The 20,578-nt window shown below is 42.1% G+C and overlaps 1 protein-coding gene across 3 annotated transcripts in view; it reads right to left on the bottom strand.

Moving 5' to 3' along the window:
• The window catches only part of LCOR (ligand dependent nuclear receptor corepressor), a 343,287-nt gene that overhangs the window by 116,858 nt on the left and 205,851 nt on the right, over positions 1–20,578 (bottom strand). The window contains exon 1 of one of the 3 annotated variants that reach the window (XM_085606420.1): positions 13,679–19,148. The exons of the other annotated variants lie outside the window; for them this stretch is intronic. The gene's annotated coding sequence lies outside the window, so the exon portion shown is untranslated. Of the gene's footprint in view, positions 1–13,678; positions 19,149–20,578 lie in introns of those variants that run through there. 3 annotated transcript variants of the gene reach the window in all.

Genomic DNA, 20,578 nt, shown 5'->3' on the forward strand with positions numbered 1-20,578 from the left:
CAGTCCCCTCCCAGTCCTCCCCTTCCGCCGAAGTCTGTGAAACAGGCTGAAAATAAGGAGGACGGACATAGGGGAAGAAAGGCCCCATCTGCGGCGGCGACGATCCGGCGCCGCTTCCGATTCAGGGCTGAAACTAGGGTCAATGTCGGCAGTAGCACTGGACGACATCTGAGGTGGTGGGGGGGACGACATCGGTGGAGGAGTTATGAGGTCAACCGGTGTCGCCGGGATCCGATCCCGGATCCAGGGTGGTCCTGCGGCGCCGGGGCCAAAGCCACCGGAAGGGCAGGACCCCCCTGTCGGGCCTGCGGGCCTGGAAGCGCACTGGCGGGGCCAGACGGCGCAAAGAGTTGGGCCATAGCAGCAAGAAACTCTTGCACTTGAGCAGTCGTCGCCGACGGACCCGGAAAAGATGATTAGGCCGGCGGCGACATCGCAGGCTCTGCCTGAGCCGCGGGGGTAGCACCACCCGCACCCTCAGCCACAACGGGCGTGGTGGAAGTCGAAGAGTGACAAAGTTTCTTCGACTTCTTTTTGGAATGCTTTGACTTACCTGACCCCGAGTGCGAAGACTTAGATCCAGACGAACGATGGTGACGGCTCCGCGACCAGTCCCTCGACCTCCCACGGGACCGGGACCTTGAGCGGCGCGGAGCAGACTGCCAGACTTCCAGCAACTTGCGGGACCGCTCCCACAAAGTCTTCTGCGCCATGGCCCGGCAGTCGGGGCACGACTTGGAGTAGTCGTTGCGCCCCAGGCAGTAGAGATACATGCGGGGCGGGTCCGTCACGACATTATGCGGTGACAGTCCCCGCAGTTCTTAGAACCAGGCATCCCTACGACACCAGAAGTCAATCGACTCAGAAGAAATGAGGCAAAAGGCCTTGAAAAAACTCAGTCAAAAAGTGACTGGGGGTACTTGCTCTTTCCGGATCTGCGCTTGCTGGCGCGGAAAAAGAAAGAACGGACGTCAACGCGCGAGGTCGGCGTCTAAGTAGCTGCCGCAACGTCATCTAGGGGACCACGACGCCAATAACTGACGCGGAGTCGCACAACTCAATCTTCCGACGCGCAGGGGTACTGCTGACGAAAAACTTTCCGGATCCAGTCTGGCGCCTGGGGGTAATTCTAAGGTAAGGAACCTATTCTAAGGTAAGGAATCTATCCCTACGTGTTTCTTTCAGATATCCAGGATAGCGGCTGAAACAGCGGTATCATAATCTGAATATCCTGCACTCTGAGCTTGTGAGGACAGGCTTGAAATTGCACTGTGTCCAGAATAGCCCCAATGGAATGGAGCATCAGGGGTTCATTGTAATCTGGAGGTGGGAGGCGACTGCCAGAAGTCAGCTCACCTTCAACACAATCGTCAAGGTAGGCCAAGACTAGAAACCCAGACCTCCGCAGATAAGCTGCAACCACAGCCATCACCTTGGTGAATACTATCGGAGCACTGTTAAGGCCGAAAGGCAGTACTGCAAATTCAAAGTGCTCTGGGCCCAACGTGAGCCGCAGGATAGCTCTGTGGGCAGGGAGGAAGGGGATATGGAAATATGCATCCAGCAAATCCAAAGCTACCATCCAGTCTCCTGGGTCCAGGGCAGATAGGAATTGGGCGAGAGTGAGCATTCTGAATTTCTGCTTTTTCAGCCTCAGTCCTTTTTGAGCACCAGAAAGTAGCAGGAATAGCAATCACTACCGACTTCTGATGCCGGCACACACTCGATGGCTCCCTTAGCCAAGAGAGCCAGCACTTCTTGACGGAGCAAGGAAAGGTGGTCCTCCATAAGCCAGATGTATGTGGGTGGCAGGGGTCGAGGGGTGGTCACAAAAGGGATGGAGTAGCCCCTTTGGACGATCTGTAAATCCCAACAGTCTGATGTTACAGACCTCCAGTGGTGCAGGTGATGGTGTATCCTGCCCCCCACCCACCCCACTGGATGCCCAGGATGGTCTGTGGGCCAACTAAAAGGATTTGGAGTCTGTGGCCGCAGGGGTGAGGTGGGGAGGATGTGGTGGGCTGTTTGACCTCTGGCTACTTGTCCCATGAGGTCTATGGGAGACGGGTGCTTGGACGTGAAAAGGCTGAGAAGCCTATTGGCTGTAGTGGTTGGGAGAGCATGACGTGGTTGGAAACTCCTTGCGTGGCCATGAAAGAGGCAGAAGGCAGACTGGGGTTGACAAAGGACAACAGAGAAGCCCAAGGACCAGACAGTAGCTCTGCTGTCCTTAAAGCGCTCCAGCACTGAGCCCACATTCGCTCCAAAAAAGACGAGAGCAATCAAAGGACATGTCCATAAGCAAGGCTTGGATATCTCTGGAAAAGACAGTGGTTCTCAGTGAGTCGGTCGTGTTTAGTCCATAATGTATGGTGAACTTTGCTGCATCTCTCCCATGAGCAATAGCTTAGGAGAATATGGCTCGGTTCTCTTCCAAGACCAAAGGCAGCACTTGCACAACCGAATCCCAGACATTGGTCCAAAAGGCACGCGGTGCTCACAGACCACAGTGGAAGGTTGGCGGAAAAGAGCATCCTCTTGCCAAAATGTATGCAGCCTATTGGATTCCCTTTCCAGTGGAGTTGTAGAGAATGCGCCATGGTTAACCCTAGAAGGAGAGACTTCGGACCACCAATCACTCTGGGCTTGGGTGCTAGGTAAGGAAACTGGAATTTCGATGAGTGGGCGATGGCAGGTAATTGTCCTATGCACGAGCCTCTGTGCATGGCTTGGACCAGTGCCACAGTAGGACATCAGTAAAAGCTTTCTTAAAGGGAGTAAGGGTTCAGATGGGGTGACTTCCGGCTGAAGCACATCTGTCAAGAAGTTTGGCTTGACTGCCACTGAGGGTAGCTGAAGGTCCAAGTCATCAGCTGCCTTACGCACCATCATATCAAATGAGGAACCCTCCTCCATAGGCATAGTAGGGGGGAGAGACTAAGCCAGTGTTCGGTGAGGGGTCTAACCCACTGGTCTCTGCCAGTTCCTCATACCAATTGGCTTCAGTATCATCTAGGGGATGCTGGTATCAATAAAGGTCCTCAGAACCCTCCAATTTGTCTCCCTCTCCAGGCCGGTCGAATGAAAAAGGTACTGGTCTGAGCCAGAGAGTATGGTCTCTTGCTCAAATTCTGGATTTTGTCTTTTAAAAATGTATAACTTTTTGGGTTCACCCATGAGCTTCACAGCCCTTTCCACCACAAGCTGCATAAGAGGAAAGTGCAAAAATAGGCAATATTAACAACCTTCTAAAATTGCAAAAACTGTGGTGTATGATTTATTTTTTTAACTCTACCTGTTTCTGAATGCTCAGGTGGTGATCTCAATACAGCAATTTTTTTTTTTTTTTTTTTTTACATTTGAGGACAAAAACACTTCGGTGCGCATCACTGTTTCCAGTATTTAATGGGGGGAAAAAACAAGAATTTGTCACATTTTGTCAAATTTCTCAGTTCACCCAGGAAAGCCATGATGTATTCCTGAAGAATCTCCAACTTGTGGTGGAAAAAGGACCCAAATTTGGCCTGGATATCTTTTATAGAAACAAAAAATGCTTAGGCATGAACTGTCCTAAATAGCTGAAGAAAAGTGCTGATGAACTTCAGAAAATCTTACTGTGCATTAACTCCGAAGCCACTGAAAGATTACATAAACTCTAATGGCACTTAAGTTTTTCCATCAGTCTGTCTCTTTTCTTTGCAGTTTTTACATAGCGCAAACTAGACCGGACGGTATTGGAGTGCTTTACATGACCACCAGTTACATTACACAAGGACACATTCATTTTTGGTAGGCACGGGGAGATTAAGTGATTTGCCCACAATCACAATATGTTGAGCTGACACAGAGGTTCGAACTTGATACCCCAGCTCCAATGTCTGCAGCTCTAACCGGTGACTGGTCAACCACACACCAAGCAAGGTCCATGTGTGCTCATTGATTTTGTACTGCGTCAGCTTCTCTAAAAGTGGGTGGAATATCCCCTTTCCCACAACTCACTTTAAGGAAGTGAGGGTATTTCATAACACTGCCCTCCCTGCCCCCATGTTGCCCATGGGCAGGGAGCTGAATTCTAATCCCAGAGTACCTCGCTTTGAAAAGGGGTACAGAATAAAAAAAAAAAAAGAATTTTTAAACGGAAAAAAGGAACACTCAACATATGCTCCAATGTGGTCTTTACATTTTATAAGATTGATTCAAACTGCTACTCCCACACCTCGTGACACACAGTATGTTGCAGGCCACCGAGGAACAAGGAAGCACAGCAGCTCTGTACCCTGCTCGTAACTATGAACAGGACTCCTGAGTAGCTGACAGCGGTTTCATTCCACCTTGGGCCACAAACGTTTGTGGTCTCGTAGGAAAGGGCCTGTTCAAAGGAAAAGGAACCATGAAAATTGAGACACCTGAGCAAAGGCAAACAATTATGGAGAGGATACACCCCCAATGACCCTGACTAGTGGGGGGTGGAGGAGTGGGGGACAGGTAGTCAGCAGGACATAGCATCCTCCCATGTCACAAATGACAGAGGCTAGGGGTTGAGGGCAGAGTTGAAATCACATTTAAACAAGCATTGGCATAGCCAATAGGTCTCGCCTTTGGGAATTTATAAGAGGTTATTAAGGAGATGTCCTTGCCTGTACTTAAAGGTGTTTATTTAAGCGTTAGCACATTTAATATAAAGTCCTTAGTTTCAGACCTGAATAAATAATGAAGTAATGCTATTACAAAATTTGCTGCATTATGCTGCATAATTTGACTTTGACGTAAAATGTACTCAATCCTGCTGCGTAATTTGGCCCTTTCTGGCCGCATAATTCTGGTTGCCCAAAAAACCCCTGCATGGAGCCGCTTTCACTGGAGCCATGTAGCGTGATTGTAATTGCATTTATATAGCGCTTACTACCTTTGACAAGGCGTGGAAGAGCTTTTCGGCGAGTAGCACGGTACTCTGGAACCGAAAAAGTATTAGTAGTGAATTAGTATAGGGAAATATGAAATAAATTTGAGTGGTGGACATGTGAGTTAAATATTAGGCTTGAAAAAGGATACTGGAGAATTAGAAGAGGAAGGCTTTTTTTATTTATATGGCACTTGCTACCCCCAATGAGGTGCTGAAGTGCTTTTCGGTAGGTAGCACGCTACTCCGGAACCCAAACAGGATTACTGGAGAATTCGTATAAGGAAATATGAAATTAATTTGAGCGGTGGGCATGTGGGTCTTATTTTGATTAAAAGGATATTGGAGCGATAGGAGAGAGAAGGGTCTAGAAAGTGTTTTTTTTTGTGGAGTTTTATAGCAGTAGAAGGAGGAGGTTTGGGGTGAGTAAAGGGTAGGTGGGGATCATCTCGCTAGTCTGAGGTCCCTGTAGAAACCAGATGCACTTGAAATGTGGAGGTCCCAGCAAAGACCTGGTTACAGAACCAAGGTGTGGCATTGGGTCAAGTTTGTGCTATGTAAAAAAGCCCACAAAAATTTAGGTCCATGTAGCGTTGCTATTGTGTCCTGACTAGAGGTCCTATTTGTAGTGGAGAGGGAGTGGCCATTCTCATACAGTTGTAGGATGTTTCTCGAATGGCTTGTTGGGAGTGCCTGGTGACTACCGCGTGACCCTTGACCAAGAGTCCAGGCTTCTAGTCCAAGCTTTGGCGCTTGTTGTAACGGGACGCTGACTTAAAACCGAAAGACAAATATGACAGGTTGTGATTTGAAAGACTTGTAAGTACCAGAATGGGCTGGAAAGTAACGTAATGTTGTCAATGCTGAGGATCTCTTGTCTGAAAACAGTCACACCTCAACTTCAAGCTTGCACATTTGACCAAAAACTGTAGTGTGCTTTCAAGTACTGTGCTAGTTGTTTGTTTCCAACCGGCATTACAGCGCTACATGAGCGCCAGAATACATGCGCATGGTCTGGTAATTTTTTTTTAATTATATACAGAAACGGGAAGATTAAGTGATTTGCCCATAATCACATGATGTTACATCGACGTCAGGACACTTGTCCCACTTTAAAAGTTGGCAGCTCTGGCAGGCCACCCACACCACTTCCTTTATTAACCCAAGATTGAGAAGTTTCCAAAACAGACGAAGTGGAGGGATTTTTAGGCTTCTTAGTGTGTGTAACGTAAACTGCTTGCTAATAAGCAGACAGTGCACAACTGGCGAACTGGGATCATAAATCGCCTGCTGTCGGAACCCCACTCATAGGACTACCAAGCAGAAGTTTTAGTGGGAAACGGGCACAGGGTGTAAGCTTTTTTTCCAGTTTATGTAACATACTTGTATTATATTTCCAGTATCAAAGCAAATATTGTGACTTAAAAAGCAAGTGAGATTTCACACCCTCAGCTTCGCCGTAGTGTGCTAGGATTCAGTCGTTGAAAATTCTACCTGGTGGAAACTCCAGTTGACAAGTGGAGATAAACCACGTATGTCAGGTTCAATTAATTGTTCAATCAAGTGAAAGATAATGCAAGGACGTAAAACACTGTTTAGATGATGGTGAATGCTTAATATTTGTGCCATGACACATTTGCAGGCTTACAACACTTTGAGTGGGAAAAAACTTAAAACATATGGTTCCTGCACAATATTTAAAAATAATACTGTTATCAATTGGTTTTTACCTGCCCCTACTCTGTACACAAGAAGCGACTTTTCAACAGCTTTTGCAGATGTGTCAATTTATTCCTCGAACCTAAACCCTAAGAAAACCTACTTCACAGCTGGGCTTCGAGGTAAGAAAAACAACCCTCGGAGGTAGTGTTCGCAGCGGGAGGGGGTAACTTTACAAATGGTGATGCCGGACTCATTGCTTCCTACAATCAGGTAAAATATTGTGATCTAAATAGAACTTACGAGACAAGGGTAAATAGTATAATTGCCGAAATGCCTAAAAATGAAAATACTTTATAAAATGGGAGTATTAAGCACCCAAAGCATATTTTTGGCACCTGAGATTTACCAGCGCTTGGAAAGTGGTTCACACGAGGGCTCTGGAGACCCAAATCAGCCTACTGTCAGAAATCTGACATCACTGCCCTGGTTCCTTCTGTGGGTCATGGGCGGGTGGCGAACCTGAACAAGTAATGTTCCCTCTGCCGAGAAGGCTTAGAAAGCTCTCACCGCCCCTCCTCTTATATAGTATGAGCCATGCAAAAACAGTGAGTTGTTTATGTTGTGAAGCAGACTGATGTGCAGACAACCTCCTTCCCACCTCCAGCTGGAAGGCTTAAGTTTCCCCAGCGTGACTCGAAACACAAGAAATAAGTAAAGACAGCGTCTCCGCGGGACTTACTGCAAATGCCCCTGTAATAAAGAGGAGCATCGCTGCGGTCACCGCTGTCCTGTGCTGGTCATGGCAAGGGTAGCTGTTGCGAGTAATTACAGCAGAGCAGAGGGAGGAGGCCGGCATGTGAGGGGAGATGGGCCAAGCTTTCGCTTTAGACCGCAGCACCCCCGAGGTCGGCTGGTGTGCGCTGGCAATGCTGCCCTGTTCTCCCCCACACGCCTCCTATGCCTGCTGTTTGCTGCCTAAGCAGCCATAAGAAATAAGGCGTAAAAAATTATGTGCGCCACACAATATATAAAATATATCGGAAAGCGCTGCAGCTCCTTGAAGCCGGCACTGCCTGCCTACAGAACACAAGGCTGTCGTTGCAGCGCCTTGAAGCACCACGCGAAGCGCTCGCTGCAGCTGCTTGAAGCCGGCACTGCCTGCAGAACACCAGGCGCTCGCTGCAGCTCCTTGAAGCTCAAACAGAACAGGCCCCGTAGCTCTTCGAGTCCCGGATGGCTCTACAGCACAGACCTGTCCATCCGGCGGTGACCCAGAGCAAAAAGCGCTCTAGCTCCTTGAAGACTGTTGCTCGTGGCGCTCCTCCCACTGTGTATCTGGATTCTCGGGGCAGCCGTCAGTTTTTGGCTCAGTAACAGCGCGATAGCCTCGCTCAGCTATAATTATGCGGGTATTTACAGGGGTGAATTGAAGCGCCAAGGGAGCATTTGATGCTGTTTCTATTCTCTCCAGCGAGGTCTGGCAATGACTCCCTCTCAGGGTGGGGGCCAGCGCTTCATTTCCAAAAAGACTGGGTTGCGCATTTAATGAACAGAAACAGGGCTTATTAAATACCTGGCGATCTGGAGAAAGGAAACGGGCGCGGGTCTGTGGGAAGGCAGCGCTGAGAGCTAAAAGCGCCTATTGAAAGGGATCAACTCCAATTCCTGCTGAGCGCTACCTCTAGAGGGTGTGGGGTTCTAAGGGTCCTTCCCAGGAAATACATAATTTGAATGCTTCAAAACTGTTTATTTTATTGGAAAATATTGCAAATGAAAGAGTGTAAAAGGCTTAGGGGGTTCCAGTGTTTATGAATCGGAACTGTGAACTACTCCAGCGCCTCAGTGAACGGCACAATATGAATGCGCTTTATCTCTCCACGTGTACGCTTAGCAAAGTTTGTACCCCACCTTGAGGACCGCTTTGATACAAATTGAACAAGGGCTCAAAACATTAAAAAAAATAACACCGGCGGCTCGCAGGGTGCCTGTCTGCGCTCTGCCCGAGCTAGCATTAGACCCTCGTAAGTCACAAACAAATAAAAACAAGCTCTCGGCTTTGGCAAAGGCAGCCGCTTGTTTATAATTGCATCGCGCTTTCACTTTAAGTGAAAGCGCGATGCAAAAAAAACACACTGCTTCCTTTGCCAAAGCCAATGATCACAAAAAAGTGCGTAGCGACTAATTAGGAGAGACTGTCTCCCGCCGCAAGTAAAAGATCAAATCCCGGTGGGCGGGGCTAAAAGGAGACAGGGTAGAAACAAGCGGCGATTGACATGCCTTCAGTGCAATCATTACACTGCCTTTGGCATAATTTGTGACGCAAAACGACGCGCACAAATCAAAACTTAAGGCAGAGCTCAGACAAGGCTTCTGGAATCGTATCGATTCCAAGAAGCCTCGTAAGAGGAGAGCAGCGCATGCGCTGCTTACGTCAGGCCAAGACCTAAAAACGAATTGAGGTCATACAAAACAGGTTTAATATAGGACAAATTGGATAAGATGGTACAAATGGAGGGAAAGCCTGATGTTCTGCTTTTTTGGGCATAATGAGGTATATGGAGTAAAACCAGAGTTCTTTTTGCTCACCAAGCACAAGAATAATTGCTCCAAGAGGCATTTTGATTTTCTTGCAGAACATCTGGAGATAGACTTTCCGCATGGAGACATGCAGATGTTTTTGGTTGTGGAACAGATAGACTAAGCACCTATCTAGTGCTTGAGAGAAATATAAATTTTCTGAAGGCACTAGAGGTCGAAGATTGCTTCGCTTTCAAACCATGCCAGGATTTAAACACTTTACACGCCACTGACCCACCCAGATAGCTGTCTTGAGCAAAAGGAACTCTGGGATTAGGCTGTCACTATCCCAACTTCCCATTTCTGAAGGACCACTTCAGTCAAAGGTAGAGTAAAGGTTTTCACATCAAACGCCAAATACTGGACCTTGTTCTGAATGATTCCTTGAAACATCCTTTTTCTTTACATTGCTTTAGGAATATACATCTCTGCAGAAGGTCTAAGCCATTCACAACTAATCACAGTGCTCCACAAGTACTTGTTGAACTGCTACTACTGGTGAGCATTTCTTTGGCTTTGAAATCCACAAGAGTACATGTACAATAGCATACAGTGGAACGAATTCGGTCAACCTTTCCTTTGACCCACTTTCTCATGTGATTCCTACTTGACTTCCTTTCCCTCTTCTAAACCCTGTTTGTGTGCCTATAAGTTTCCCAGTTCACATACTGGGGCTTTGATTTATACAGGTTGATCACTGTAGCTTAAAAAACTGAGAAGTGGTAACAGTAATGCGCCATGCTCCAGGGGAGAGAGAAACAAAAGAAAAATGGAAGTCCACACAGTTGAATAAACAAGCAAGCAGATGGATGACAATGAAGAGCACTGGTAAGCAATGGGCAGGCTCTAAGCCCAATGTAAGCTAACACTTCGCAACAAAAAGCGGTCTAGTAGGCAAGACCTAAAAAGATCAGACTCCTAGGATGGAAACTCCCCAAACATGAGATGTTATACTTGTGAGAATTTGCTACCATAAATAAACTGTTAGACTAAAAACATAACTAGAGAACAAGAATCTCACATTAAAAAGGCAGGCAAATTTGTGTGCTATTCTTTTCAGTCATTCAGAATCTGGAAAAAAAACAACCTGAAAGCTTGCCATTTACACAGGGACAGCATCTAATGAAGTGGAGTTTAAGGAAAATCCCATCCCTGTATCTTGCAGATAGGCAGACAAAATAGGCCATCAGTGGTAAATGGACACAGGACAGATGCACGGGGACACTTGATTGGTCCCTTTGCAAAACATTTAAAGATAACATCTTTTGGAGAATTTTAATCTGTCCCGTTAAATAGAGCAGGTATTCCCAGCGAGTTTGGAAGGCGTGAAAGAAAAAACTCCAAGATATAAATCAGTGCAAAAATAAAAATTCCTGATGAATACTCTCCACGTTACCTGTGTGCGAGATAATGGGAGCAGCTATTTAGGTGAGTCATTTAGAGTCTGGGGGAGCAGGAGCAATGAGAGTCCAACCCACTAAACTTGTAGTTTCCCTACTCTATTTAGAAATAGGGCACGCAGGCTCTACGCATGTTGGGTCACAGCTTGGTAAGCTGTCAGAAACACCTGACTTAGCGGCTCTTCCATCACTCGGCCAAAAGGTAAGTGAAACATCCATGCCCTATTTAAGGCACCGCAACAATAACATTTTTCCAAGCCGGGATTTCTATGCTAGGTGCAATGGTCCCCTTGCACCTTGGGGGCATTTTTGCTTTTCCATTAAGTCCCACTTTAAGAGTGAGAAAACAGAAAGCCTACGATGGAGCTGCAAAAAGAAAAATTGATGGACAGAATGCAGAACAATGTCATACATTCACCCCAGTACAGAGATCTGGGCCTAAATCCATCTTTTTTTGCTCACCATGCCATTCCAGTTTGGACCCAGCCATATTCAAATCAGTCTTGACCCTGCGCCCAATGGGAACAGTCCAGCCCGAACTGCCAGGACAGGTGCTCCCTGGACTGGAAACCAGCACGAAGCTGCTGCACCAACACCTCCAGTGACACCACCGATCTCTGGCTACCTGCCAGGGAACTCCCAATTCTGGAGGCAGTCCACCACTAAGAGAGAAGAGTCCAGTGTTTACTGTCTTCACAGGCTGCTGGCCAGAGACTAAATTAGGCCATGTTATACTTTAAACCTATGGACATGGGAAAAAAGCTACTACTTGGAAAACTCAGCTGCTAGAAATCCTTTATCATAAACTGTACAAATAAAAGACTAAAAGCATTGCATAGAAGACGAAAAGCATAATATAGAACTATCACCCCAAATTGTAAAAATTGCAAATACATTTAAATCCAAATGCTTCCAGCACTACTCCTTATCCTCCTGCCAGGGTCCAATATTAAGAATGATAAAAATAAGTGAAGGAACCCATATCTGCAATCAACACATGACATGCACTCAAAGTGTGGCTCGAAAGGAAGGTGTGAAGTGTTGTATTAAAGTTTTTGTTTTAAGGACACAGTCAGAATAAATGCATAGATAACGTTTCAAAAGTACATCAATAAAACAATGCAATAAATTAAAAGTCCTTTGAAAAAGTACACATTTTCACAACAAAATTTATTAGAAGAATAGTGGTTTTGAAAAGATTCTAGCATCCAGTGAGAACTACCATATACAACATTACAGCTGGAAATGTGATTTTTTGATTATTTTTTTTAATGACATGGTCAAATTATACAATGAAACCATTAAATCTTTCACATGCACAACAACGAAATTAGCGTTTTGACATAAAATGCAAAATAAGGACCACATGAATTTTAAAACTACTCATCACATACATTAAGACGGATTAGTCCAGTTAAAATAATTGGAACTGCATTAAAAAATATTGTAGTGCAATCAAACAAAAAACGTAATTGTGTGATCATAAGTGCTTTACTACATAAGACATTGATCATAGCAATGAAAAAAAGTTTTCAAATCACAGTACAAAAAAAATCTGTAAATAAATATAAACTACAGTACAAGAGAAATATTAAATTATACAATTCCATTAACCTGTAAACAGTATATTGAAATGAGGTCCATAAGAGTAAAAGGGGTTCCTGTTTTTCATGAAAACTACATTATGCCACTCTGTGCTTCAAAATATGCGGTAAAGTTTATAGTGGTTGTATAGAGAACAAACTAGGTTGGATTTAACTGCTTGGAGCATTGAGGCCTTTGATACAAAATTGTCAAAGAACCAAAGTATTACAATATTGTCCCTGAAGTCCACTTAAGAAAAATGGTTACAAATATTGTGGGGGTATTTAGTAAGGGGATTTTAGGAGCCTATCAAAATATGTTACATCAATCACAATTGTCATTTTGGCTCCATCATATTACAACTCAACCCAAAAGCACCATCAGTCATCGGTTTCCTTCAAAATGGACACTGCATAACTCATGTGTAGAGGTCAGATGACCCGAGCAATTCTCTAATTTAAAAGTAGACTCAAAGAGCAATGGAACTAATCTGTCCATTTCAAAGGAGAGTGGGCTCTCGATGGAAAAAGAAGCTGTGTTTATAGTACCTGGTGGCATTAAGAATGGCATACATCTCTTTAAATCATACATATAGATTTTTCTCAACGCTGAGAAACAGGAACCCCTTTACGGTCTGCTCAGTAGTAACTGAATATACAGAATGCCACTATAAGTGTCTGAGGCACTGAGTGCTGGAGTGTATTTGCAGCTTTTAAAAATCGGTTTGGCTGAGTTATACCTGGATTCCTGAACTGAGATTTAACGTTGACATTCATCAAGGATGTGCTATTAGCACTTCGGAGAAAAGTGGGAAAAGAAAGTCACTGCTAGGTTTAAGAAAAGCGCACAAGTACCTGAACTGAGTGACTAAAGAGTGAAAACGGTCCCTGAGGGTTTTAAAACAGTATGTGTTCACGTTTGATTTTTATACTGCAGACTGATACCATACCAAAAGCGGTGTTTGACAATAAAACAGGCAGTTAGAAACATTTAAGACAAAACATTATTTTACTTTAAAAACAGCAGTAAGCCGCTGTACCCTTTAGTACCAGCAAAATAGTGTCATTAATAAAGTTCTCTACTTTAAAAAGTGATAAGGTTGTGAAGGCATTTAAGAGCCTTGGTAAATATCTGTCCATTAACACAACCAAAATTAAAGACTGGTTCTTAAACTTTAAATGTAATACCATCGCTGGTATAAGTATTTCAGTTTGTTGTTTAGTAGTACACCATCCATAAAAAGAAGATATTTTCACATCTTGGTGCCTACTTTCATAAATTTCTTATACATCTGCATTGCAAAAAGACTTAAGATTTTAGCTAACGAATAAATACTGCTCATTCCCTGAACGTGAAGAGGGAGATAGCCCATTTCCTGGATCAGCTGAAAACTATAATTTAATCTGACAAACTAGGATGGCCAAACCCACATCCCCTCTGAGCAGTCCTAAATCATGGTTTCCGAATAAAAACACTGACTCTCGAAATCATTGGTTTATCTACTTATTATCTAAGTATTATCGACTTTTAAAAACGAGAAAAATCCAATGCTCACTTTAACCGAATAGCCAATCCGATCTCTGCACACGGACTTAGAAACCCTTCCAAAGTACAGACTTTAGCTGCAACGAGAAATTCATATATTTGAACTCCGATATTCTGACCTGGAAAATGTAGAATATTATTGTAATATAATCTAATGCAGTCAAAACAATTGTGTGCTGCAAAACAAAAGTGCGTGTTGGGGTATCTATGAAACCTAACAAGTCAGACAAGTGCTTTCTTGAAATAAATGTAGAAATGAAACTATACCGTATATATATCTCTATATACATACACACAATATAAAGTGGAAACCTTCTTAAAAAAAAATACAATTAAGCAGCAAAGCACCCAACTGCATCAAGGAAACTTATTTATACAGGTTAAGGTTACTTACAGAAAAAGTAATTCCTTTCCTCCACAACGCCACCAACACATTCAAAACTAGTTTTACCCAGTGTTAAGCCAGTAATTATGGTTTAAGACCAATCTATCATTAGTTGTGATTCTTCATAAAACAGTTTAAATTGGCATTATTACAATAGTGCTGAAAGTAAAGAGCTGCACTTTAAAGCTACAAATAAATTCAATAAAAGAAAATTGTAAATAAGTTCTGGATTGTAATGTGTGCAACTTAACATTTCAAAACGTGTGTCTACCAAGATGTAGTACCCCTTACAAACAGAACAAGATTGGTAGCAGAATCGCTATAGTCTAAGGGAGCTGCAAGTGCTAATGTTTAGGTTTTTCCATTGATTACACTTTATCACTGGATTCTTTTATAATCTAATGCCAGAAGAAATAAACTGCCAGTAGGTATAGGGTATGCTCAAACTAAAAGACAATTATAGTGACTTTGGTACCTATTTTATAGGGGATTACACACCTCTAAAACGGACAGCCATTGACAGGATGGGCACTCCTTCTCAAAGCATCTAATTCTTAAATCTCTCAAATATACTTGTGCAATCCAAACTTCACAAGCTTAATCTAGCCATAAATTGAACAATTAGATGGAGAATGAATGGGAGCAATCAAAGTAAAGGTATGCGGTAAGAGCATCAGAGCAGCACTAAGGAGATCATACAATTAATTAATGTCCTACTATCACAAATAGTTTACAAAATAATACCGCTAATAATGCTTTGACAAGAAAAACTATCCGTCGTCTGGACTGAGCACACTGGTCACATTTTCTCTACAGAGAAAGAGCATGAATAAATACCATAGACTGTTAGGGTCCACTGGTATACATCATTCAAACTTACTTTTAGGGCCATTTAAACTTCTGATAACAGCTCAGAAACTATATGTGGGGTGAATCCAGTGAAGTTGTGTACCAAGTTTTGAATAGTGTAACAGGAATACTGGATTCCCAATTCCAGTTGAAATTCAGCTCACCAACATATATTGCTACCCACAACCACAGAGCTCAGTGGGTGAGTCGGCTTAAAAAGGGCTTACAAAGCTGGTGTGTAAATGTTGGCGACTATACTACTTGAAAGATTAAAAGGTTAGGGCCTGAGCTTCAGTCCAAAAAGCTGATGCATTAAATTTGAATGAGAAAGAGCTGTGGGGGTTTTGTACTTTGAGCTTCTGGCTTTCAAGGGTCATTTGAGTAAAAATACAAATGTAGTACTGCAGGGTCAGAACTCAAAACTTGCAGCCGTGAATCAAACTACTACCAGAGGTGGTGTCAGCAGATTCAGAAGCTCCCCTGTAAGCCATTCAATCTTCCTCAATCTTTATTTTTTTCTACATATGTCCTGAAATGAGCAGAAAAGACCCTGAAGGAAGCCTGTGGAAGAGATGTGTATCAGTAAGCAAATCAAGCATTTCTCCTGAAGAGAGACACTCGCCAATGAAAGCCTATTGGAACATATCAGACTCCATATTCGGTGGACCATGGTCCATGAACAGTAAGCTATGGCTTTCCTATAATTGCAGATGGAATTGCAAATCTAAATGCAATTACATGTTCCTGTAACCAGCATTTTATCTCCAGAGGCTACCTAGTTTAGCCTATTCTGTGATAGGTCCTTAGCTTAGGATACATTTCGGCTTAAGACACGACACATTTCTGCTTAAGGGGTCTCAAATGGAGCTCTTAGTAAATTACTTAGGCCTCATGGGGGTCAGAACAGACATCTGTCCTCTGAACAGTGTGTATAGCTATAATTTAGGCAATGTGGGATGAACCCGGTAGTATGATGGTAAGGGGTCAGGCTACAAAAAATAAACTCGTTGCTTAAGCACAGGAGTTGTAAAAGGCTGCAGTCCTTAATCCCAAAGATGGAATCACAAAGAAGGTTTCAGTCTGTGCCAATTAGGGAAAACAATGGGACTGAAGAGGATGAGCAAGTTACAGACAAACGGTTGTGGTGTGACTACATAGAATGGAGCGCACATCCTACGATAATAGTTTTGTGAAGCAGTTGGGGCTAGCAGACATTTCACAATTCAGAATATAAGAAATGCTTGGAATTAACGCAACACCTATTCAATCACAGTGAAATATCTAATAATTACACCACTCAGAATTCTGAGCTCACTAAAGTACAGTTGTGCTTTCACAGCTCAGACTGCAAAATACCACATATTTTTTACTACACACGGGACCCTTCGAAAAGGTTGGGACCCGGTAGAATTATATTGCACACAAAGGAGGGGCATTTTAAGTGGGTATAAAGTTTAAAAATAAGTTTTACATTTTAAACCTGGGAACTTATTTCCTGCAATTCTTGTCTCCTTTGTAGATGGAAATGCACATAAAGTCATATTGACCCCAAAGGCCATCTTCATATTAGACTGCAATACTAACAGAATACCTTTTTGTGCATAATACTGCTAAATCCACGGATCTGGACAAAACACTAGCGCACTGCAGGTGGAAGCTTGGGGGAGTTGTGAAGCAGTTATTAACTTTTTCTGCTGGGAGTAGGTGTCTTATTACAAGGAGCAAAACAAGCCAGTATTCCTGCACAACTGGATGGCCGGTCACAGGCTTTTGGAAAAGGAGACATTTAAACATCCAACTCAAGGGTACTTCTCAATCACACCCTCAAAATACCATACCCTACAATAAGATGTCACACTGAACTATTGGTGCTGAACCCTTCAAACTAGCTCGCAATAAAAGACTGAACAGTTGCATTACATTTTTTAAGCCTGCACAAACTACTGTGAAAATATGCTGCATTGAAGATCTGCTTTTCAGCGTGATAGTGTTTTCAAATAACTTCTACCCAAGGTCAATAAACATGATGATTCACAAACCAGTATTCGAATAGGGGATAAAGAAAGACTCTAATTTTCAAAATCTGGTGTGTACGGTACTTTTCCATCAGTAAAATTGTGTCACAACTTTCTTCGATGGAAAGGGGTAAAAAATGTTGTTTACACATTAGGTCAGAAAACCGTTGTATATGCAGGTAAGTAAATATTAAGGAAAGGAAATTCTACCCAACTACAGAAAAACGATACTAGTCTGAAATACATGGAATGAAGAGGATAAGGACACTGGAATTCATAATTCCAAATAACTTAACATATTTGATACACACAAAATCAAATATCTACACACAACTAACTTTTTTCTCCATCACCAAGCTCAGTAAAAGCTTAATGTCTCGCTGGTAATATTCCTTGTTCCAATACCATAGCTGACCAAAAAAAACCTTAACACTGGGTAAAAGAAAAATCTCTTCTGGAAAAAGAGACCAAGCTTATTCGTGTAATGCTTAAACACGTTCAACTTTGCCGAACCAAATATTTTGGTTTAAACAAACTAGCCCAGTCAGCAAGAGTCCCCTTCACTGCAAGTGCATATAATATTCGGATCAATTAGGATTTTGGTGAAGTTCTTTTAATTCACTTGCGAACAAATAGGAATATTTGATACATAGACTTTGAAATTAAAAGGTCAATAAGTAACCTTCAGCGGGGAGAGGAAAGTTTACACTTCAGAGAGGATTTATGTTTACAGAAACATGGTGATACAAAAAGTACTAACTGGTTGATCAGTGTTTGATAACGTGCTCGCAGAACAAAAAAGTGGAGACCAATTATCCTCTCGAGCAACATAATAGTGAGAATGATGAAAAAGCACCAATCAAGTCCAAGTAATCAGAACAACAAGCATCCACGACAAAGACTGAAGACAACAATTAACTTGCACATTTTCCCATCCAAAATGATACTTATGAACCGGTACATGCCACCTGCTTGGAAGCAGAAAGTCAAACATGCTAACAAACATTAATTCCAATAATCTACTAAAATGACTCCATACACAATCAATATCTACATCGAAAGCACCTGTGACTGTAAAGAAACAAGAAATGAGATTGAAACCAAACATCAATGCAGCACCTTGGGAGGTCTGTGTTTGGAGTGGTGAACCATCACACACACTGTGATGCAATAGGACTTCTCGAATGAACTATTAGGCAAAGGTGCACCAAATCACTACAGACTAACTTTACAAAAAACGTACATTAGGATAAAATATATATCTTTTGAAATATTCAGCAGCGTTTGTAAGAGGTTCATGAAATTTTTAAGGGACCACTAACTAATGTTTACCATGCTTCACAAAACAGTAATGGCTATTTTATATTGCAGTTAGCAATGTAATGCAATTAGTGCTTTAAAAATAACCTACAATATTTTTCCTTTTTACAACAGAGACCTTTGGAGGAAATACGCTTGTTCAAAAAGCTTCTCTGAAAATAAAGTATACCTGAATATTAAAAGTACAGATCTCAAGTGGAATGTTTAAAAGCTTCTCAGACATAAATACTATACAATCTTAAGGTCTCAAGACATTTAAGTTGAGAACGTTTTAGCGTTTGGTGTTTTTGAAATTAATTTTATAAATCAAAGCAAATAAAAAATACCCAGCACATTATATACATTTGTAAGCCTACAGTCTAAAATTATACCGTAAATGATTTTGAAATGCAGCATTAAAGGCTAGGCACACCATCTTTATGCTGCTCGATTGTCATCCATTTAAACATACACACAAATACTTACAGGTAGAGAGATCAAAGACTACATACACCCACAACTTGGTAAACTTAGTCAACTGCACCTCGCTTAAAATTAAAAGCAAGACAATGAATTACATTTGCAAGATTCAATTTGCTTGAATAATGAAAAGTTCCACAGTAGTCCAGAAAAACCTTTCACTGCGTCCGATTTTATACCACATCAAGAAAGTAGATTAAATCACCTACTAAATAATACTAGTTTATTGCAAGCGCCTGTAAAACGAATCTATTGCAAATACGACGATGCAACTGCACAGGCAGTTGGTTTAACTGAGAAGAATCAAGTCCAAAGTTTATACTTATGAAGTAAAAAAATAGCATATGTAGGCAATACAGCCTGGTCTATGAGCAGTGCATATTTTAAATGACAGCAATGGTGTGCCTAACCTTTGACGTTTTTAAAGTACTTTCTTGGGGGGGGGGGGGGGGGGGGGGGGGGGACTGAATACCAGCTTTCTGATATTCAAAAACCTTTACGCCTTCAGAGAATTACTTTTCTTGCAAAACCGCAAAAGCCTATTTTGGTTACAGTACTAAGCCTGGTTGCGCTAGTACATTTCATAGGTGTGTCCCCATTTTTCATTTAACAGAATAAATTAATAAAATAATTCGCACCCTCAACATTTTTGCAAGAAAATAAAGGTAAAAAACAGAAAACTAAGCGGAAAATCCTCCCAGGTAAAAATATTAACATAAAAAAAATAAAACTGTGTGGTTCAAGAAGTGCTTTTGTTCCTGAAGTTGATAAGTGTGCTGTAAAACCACTGCATCAAAAGCAAGCAAAAAAAAGGTTGTATTGCAATAATTTCCTGCCACTGGCTAATACATTTGTTGAAAACGAAACATACTCAGCTGCTTATCTCCTATACTGCCAGATTTAAAACTTAACTGCTAACAAACACAGATAAAAATAAATCTAAGTATTTGCAAATGTGCTTTTGCAAATAGATTTAAACTGCAAACATTTATCCTTCATTTACGTTTCTATTTAGTCAGAATAATGAGGTTGTACTGTTTATATACATAACATTTGTTTATGTTTTTTTGCAAACAATCACAGTCATTGGTTTTGAATCTTACTCGCAAACCTGGAGTCATTTAAACATTCTCATAACCACACAGTTCAGTAAAACCAGAACCCGTTTGAACAAAGTATATCTTAATTTGCAGTATACCCATATAGGTCAGTCTTAAAAAAGCCAAACTTACACAATAGTTGGCCTCCGTGAGGTAAGGCTACTTCCTCTAAAACAGGTGAGACAAAAGCCCACCACAATATAATCTCTCAAAGTTACAGTGAAGGTAGTTAGAAGGTTGAACTGTAGTAACTGAAGGTAGTGTATGTGACGCTCCCGCACGCTCAAACCTCCGGGTGAGCACTAAATAGCTTGCTAAATAGGAAATGCTTTCATCATCAGCACTGAACATTGGAAACATAGTCCGTCCAGATTGACTACAGTTTCCTGCAGATCAAAAAGGTCATGAATGTATAAATAGTGTTTAGGTGTGCTGAAATCGTTAAACACGCTGGGTCTGAGGTAAAACAAAAGAGACATTGTAAAACATTCTGAATTACAAATGACCGATTTTCACTTAAACAGAGCCTAGTAGTTCAGAAAATCTAGTTAGCAAGTGGACATGTTTTCAAAGGCAAAATATAAGAAATGTGAGAAAAAGTACATGCAGGCTCGATAGGCAAGGAGTCCACTTAAACATGTGTATTCTCTGTGAGGTAAGAATTCTCTAAAGAGTAGAGAAGCATGCAAAAAGGCCAACATATGCTGTGCCATACTACATATGGCAAATTTACAATTATGCAAGATTCAAAGTACGCCTGTCAACTGTTTCCACATCAGTCC

The sequence above is a fragment of the Triturus cristatus genome, chromosome 1_2 (genome assembly GCF_964204655.1).
Source record: "Triturus cristatus chromosome 1_2, aTriCri1.1, whole genome shotgun sequence".
In the NCBI taxonomy this organism is placed as follows: Eukaryota; Metazoa; Chordata; class Amphibia; order Caudata; family Salamandridae; genus Triturus; species Triturus cristatus.